This window comes from Hipposideros armiger, unplaced genomic scaffold (assembly GCF_001890085.2).
Source record: "Hipposideros armiger isolate ML-2016 unplaced genomic scaffold, ASM189008v1 scaffold_209, whole genome shotgun sequence".
NCBI lineage: Eukaryota > Metazoa > Chordata > Mammalia > Chiroptera > Hipposideridae > Hipposideros > Hipposideros armiger.
The window spans coordinates 823,502-829,475 of record NW_017731559.1 but is presented as its reverse complement, the minus strand read 5'-3'; positions in this window follow the sequence as shown (position 1 = coordinate 829,475).

Genomic DNA, 5,974 nt, shown 5'->3' with positions numbered 1-5,974 from the left:
ATTCCCCAATAAAATCTTTAAAAATAAATAAATAAATAAAATAAAAGTTGTATGAATGGCTTTGGGCCACTAAGTGATACTATGATAGTCAATCTGATAACCGAGATGGCTACTAAGTGACTAACAGGTGGGGAATGTATACAGCATGCATACGCTGGACAAAGGAATGACTTACATCCCAGGCAGGACGGAGCAGAACAGCTCCAGATTTTATCACATTACTCAGAGTGGCATGCAATTTAAAATTTTAAAATTGTTTATTTCTGGAATTTTCCATGTAATATTTTCACACTGTGGTTCACTGTGGGTAACTTGAGATTGTGGAAAGGGAAATCGCAGATAAGGGGGAACTACTGTAATAAAATTGCTGAAAGATAAAACTTTTTATAGAGTTGTTTGACACTGGGTTAAGCAAAAGTTTCTTAACATGACACCAAAAGCACAAGCAACAAAGGAAAAGCTAGATAAGTTGATTCATAAAATTAAAAACTTTTGTGTATCAAAGGACAAGATCAAGAAAGTAAAAAGACAACCTACAGTATGGGAGAAAATATTTGTAAATCATATATCGCATAAAGATCTATTATCCAAAATATATAAAGAACTCTTACAACTCAACAATGAAGACAAATAATTCAAATGAAAAATGAACAAAAGATGTGAATACACTTTTCTCCAGTGAAGATACACAAGTAGCCAATAATCATACAAAAAGGTGCTCAACATAATTAACCACTAGGGAAATCTAAATCAAAAGCACAATGTACTACTTTACATGCATTAGAATGACACTTAGCAAAAACAAACAGAAAAATAATAGAATATATACAATGAAATATCATCAGCTTTATAAAGGAAGGAAATTTTGACACATGCAACAGCTTGGATAAAACTTGAAGACATTATGCTAAATGATATAAACCAGTCATAAAAGGACAAATACTGTGTGGTATGAGGTATTTAGAATAGTAAAATTCATAGAGACAGAATGGTGGTTGAACTGGAGCCGAGATGGAGAGAGGAAGCTGATGAGGAGTTATTGTTTAATGGTGTGGTTAGGGATAGGGTTAGGGTTAGAAACTCAGTTTGGGAACATGAGAAAAGTCTGGAAATGGATGATGGTGATGGATGCACAACATTATGAATGTATTTAGTGCCACAGAACTATACCATTAAAAATGGTTAAAATGCAGGGCCAGCCGAGTGGCTCAGTTGGTTAAAACTCGCTCAAGAGTGCGAGCTCTGAACAACAGGGTTGCCGGTTCGATTCCAGGCCTGAGCTGAGCTGCTGCTGAGCTGCCGACAGATGGCAGAATGGCTCAGCTAAAAAAAAAATGGTTAAAATGGTAAATTTATGTTATGTATAGTTCGCCATAATTTTTGTAAAAGCTCTAAAAAATTTTCTAAAGATATAATAACAAATGTAGCAAAGACATGGAGAAATTGGAACCCTTATACATTGCTGTTAAGAATGTAAATGTAAAATGGTGTAGCCACTGTGGAAAACAGTCTGGCAGTTCTTAAAAAAGTTAAATGGAGTTATAATATGACCCAACAATTCCACTCCTAGATATATACCCAAGAGAATTTAAAACATATGTTCATACAAAAACTATACATGAATGTTTATAGTAGCATTATCCATAATAATAAAAAAATGGATGCAACCTAAATGTCCATCAACAGATTTCAAAGTTACTGACTCCCACAATCGCATAAGCCAATTCCTTGAAAAATGTGTGTGTGTGTGTGTGTGTGTGTGTGTGTGTGTGTGAGTGTGTGTTGAAAATACCTTTTTTTAAATTTTGTATCCTGTCTTTTCACTTTCTTTATGGTGTCTTTTGATGAATAGTTCTTAATTTGAACTTGTGTATTTATAATTTTTTTTTTAAGATTTTTTATTGGGGAGTTAGGGGAGGGGAACAGCGCTGGGAAATCGGGGAAGGGGAACAGACAAGTTGCTGTCCTTTTGTTCTGCAGTCTAGTTGTGGAGGATGTCCCTTCACTAGCCCATGTTGGTATTATCATTGTGCTCTTCCCAGGTGAGGCAGATTGGTCGCCGGCCACTGGATGGCCGCTCATGGCGGCTCTTAGCTCACACCGGCTGCTGGCTGTTCACACTGGCTGCCAGCCACTCACGGTAGCTTTTGGCAGCCCACTGCAGCTTCACTGCAGCCTATGCCATCGCCAGTGACTCATGGCAGCCCAGCTCCACGTTGAGCTGTTGTTCACCATCTTAGCTGTAGAGGGCGCAGTGTCACTGGCCCACATGTGGGATCCGAACTGGGGCCCTGCTGCTCAGAGNTCTTCCCTTCTTCCTCCACTGGGAAGACATGCTTAACTGCCATTAAAATATATATATATATATATATATATATATATATATATATATATATATATATCACTCTGTTCCTTCTGGGGATAAGGAACAGAAATGCTTTTGGTTTTGTTTTACAATTGAATCCCTATTGCCCAGTTTCTAAAAACACATAGAAACACTTTTATGTGTCACAAGGCACGAAACATAGCTTTCTCAATCGCTTCTGTATTCCCACAGTTCTGGATCTTGCCCACAATACAGGCTTAGTAAATAAAATTGATAAGGCTTTTCAATAACCACAACATAGAAAGGTGCAGATGATTAGCAGTATAACTTCACGTATGAAAAAGGAATCCAATGTGAGTTAAATTCACCACAAGAACTGGCCATATATGTGAAAAAGACAGGAGTAGAAACCTGAGGTTACAAGTTCACCTAGTGAATATAAACTAGCTCACAAGAGATTAAAGCAGGTAAGAATCTTTTGAAAAAACGCAATCCTTCACCAGAGTTAGGGAGGGGAAACACCTTTCATTTTAAAGTTAAGGAAACTAGGAACAATGAGAGGCCTTAAAGTAAAGCCACTGTCAGTTTTCTCTCAGTTTAATTCAAGGACCATTTGTTGAGTGCCAAGCACACTATATTCTAGAGATGTGAAGGCAAATTTGCACAGTTGCTCAAGGAACTTAGACTAATATTGCAGAACTCTGGTATCCATTCTTCATTCATTCAACAAATATTTATTGAGCACCTACTGTGAGCCAGATGGTGTAGTAGGAGCTGGTGATTCATCAGTAAACAAGACAAGTCCCTAACAAGGTTAAAAGTTGGTGATGGTACTCTATCTATATTGTGGTAGATTGAAAACATTTTGATGTCTCCTTTATTAATACATTCAGGGTTTACATATCTCTCAGCATGACCAATAGACTTCTATGATTATAAAATATGACAGGGATAAGAATGAACATTCTGTGGTTAGGCCCCATAGTTTTGAATCCTGGCTCTAAGACTTACTTATTATGTAACCTTGGCCAAGTTACTTGACCCCCATCTTAGTGTCCCTATTTGTAGAATAATATAACAGTACATACCTCAGGGAGTAATTGTGCTGAATTGAAACACTAAATCTTGCCTAGCACACAACAAAACGTTAAGTGCGTTCTTTGGTCTGCAAATCCCTCTGCTCCTCCTCATAACAATGATTTCTAAGTGCCTCTCCAGAGATATCCTGCATTAGAACCCAAGTTCAGTGGAAAATGTGAGACTCATAGCAGTCAGGGTCCTTATAAATAATAGAATCTTTCTGAGTTGTTATTGTGAAGATCCTCTGCCTCAGAAATGGGGGGATTTCCATGATTACATCCTGGTTCTGGCTCAAAGATGAACACTCTTTTGCATAAGTTTCTGTGGCCCTTGGCTCCACACTATGGAACACTCTTCCTTGTTCATTATTCTCCATGACTACAGTTGAAGGGGCATTAGGAAGTAAGCCTTCCTTGGAGACTGTGCAGTTTTCACAGCCTGTTTCCTGGGATCCTGAGAGTTCTATTACAGTGAAAGGTTTTTTAAGGCTAGGCTTGTGGCTGGTTTGGCCATACAATTCCTTCAGACACTTAGTAGACTTTATATTGATTTGCTTCTATTGAGCTTCCTGTGCCAATTGTCACACCCACAGTTGTTTTCTGGGCATAGTTTCAAATACTTTGCTTTCTCACCCTATTCTTTTTTCTTTCAACTTAAGGTTTAAGACTTGGTGGCCTAGCATCCTGTGCATCATCAACCATTATCTGCTATGAGCAAAGAGGGTTACTACTTGCCCACTCAGAACCAGTTCACTGGACGACAAAAACAACCTCTAACCTACCACATCCATCCTCAGAGGGTAAGACGCACTGCACTGTAGGGAACTGAACAGTGGTTTCTCTAATTCCAGATGGGATGCCAGTTACCAATGCTAAATGATCTAGATCGCCACTTATAAATATGAGCAGATAAAAATATCACTAACCATAAAGAGAAAATCCACCATTTGAAAGAAGAGGACCAAGTTAGAGCAGATACTACTCACTAAAATGGAGTTAAGGAAGGAAATAGGAGAAAACTTCAAAAAAAATCTTGTTGATGTTCTCAATGAAATTTAAAAAGTGACAAGGGTAGGTTGTCATGCAAATAGAGCAGTCTAAGAACCAGAATATCCTTGGAAATTAAAAAATACATGAATATTTAAGTTGAAAAGACTGTAGAAGTAGTTAACAGAAAAATATACTGCTAAAAACTGAATCAATGAATTGTAAGACCATCTCAGAGAGTCCTTTCAAAATGCAGAGCAAAAAGATAAATAAATAGAAATTATGAAAGAAGAGATAAAAGATATTTTAAAATAGATCCAAGAGATTCAATTTTTATACATTGGACATTTTAGAAGCAAAATGGAATAGATGTTGTATATTAATATACATTGTTATATACAATATTAAAACATGTAACATACAACATCTATTTTGCAGTATATACAAATAAGTACTTGTATATACTACAAAACATCATTGAAAGAAATTGAAGACCTAAATAACTGGAAACACATCCTGTGTTGTTGGAGTTGATGACTTAATGTTGTTAAGGTGGCAATACTAATACTCCCCAAATTGATCAAGAGATTCAATACAATCCCTATCAAAATTCCAGCTGCTTGTTTTGTTTTGTTTGCAGCTTTGATAAATTGATGCTATAATAATTTATATGGAAATACTAGGGACGCAGAATAGCCAAAACAATCTATATAAAAAGAAAAATAAGTCAGAAGACTACACTTCCCAATTTTAAACCTCATTACAAAGCTACAGTAATCAAGACAGTGTGGTACTGGCTTAAGGATAGACATATAGATCAGTGGAATGGAATTAAGAGTCCAGAAATAAACCAATGCACCTATGTTCCATTGGTTTTCAACAAGGGTGTCAAAATAGTACAATGGGGAGAGAATAGTCTTTTCAACAAATGGTGCTGGGACAACTAGATATCCACATGCAAAAGAATGAATTTGGATATCCATCTTACAGCAGATAAAAAAAATTAACTCAAAATGAATCTTAGATATGCAGTAGTCCCCGCTTATCTGCGGGATAATATGTTCCAAGGCCCCTAGTAGATGCCTGAAATCACTAGGTGTGTACAAAACCACACACACACACACACACACACACACACACACACACCTGTGATAAAGTTTAATTTATAACAGGTACAGTAAGAGATTAATAATAACTAATAATAGAACAATTGTTAACAACATATTGTAATAAAAGTTATATGGGTCAGCAGAGTGGTGCATTGAGTAAGAGTTGGCTTAGGATGCCAGCTCTGAGCATCAGATCCCACATTAGGACCAGTGACGCTGCACCCTGTACAGTTAAGATGGTGAACAACAGCTTGACCTGGAGCTGGGCTGCCATGAGTCACCGGGGATGGCATAGACTGCAGTGAAGCTGCAGTGCGCTCTTGTAATCTACTGTGAAGGGCCGGCAACCGGCATGACCTGCCAAGAGCTGCCGTCAGTGGCCATCCAGTGGCCGGCGACTGATCTGCCTCACCCGGGAAGAGCACAATGATAATACCAACATGGGCCAGTGAAGCGGTGTCCTCCACAACTAG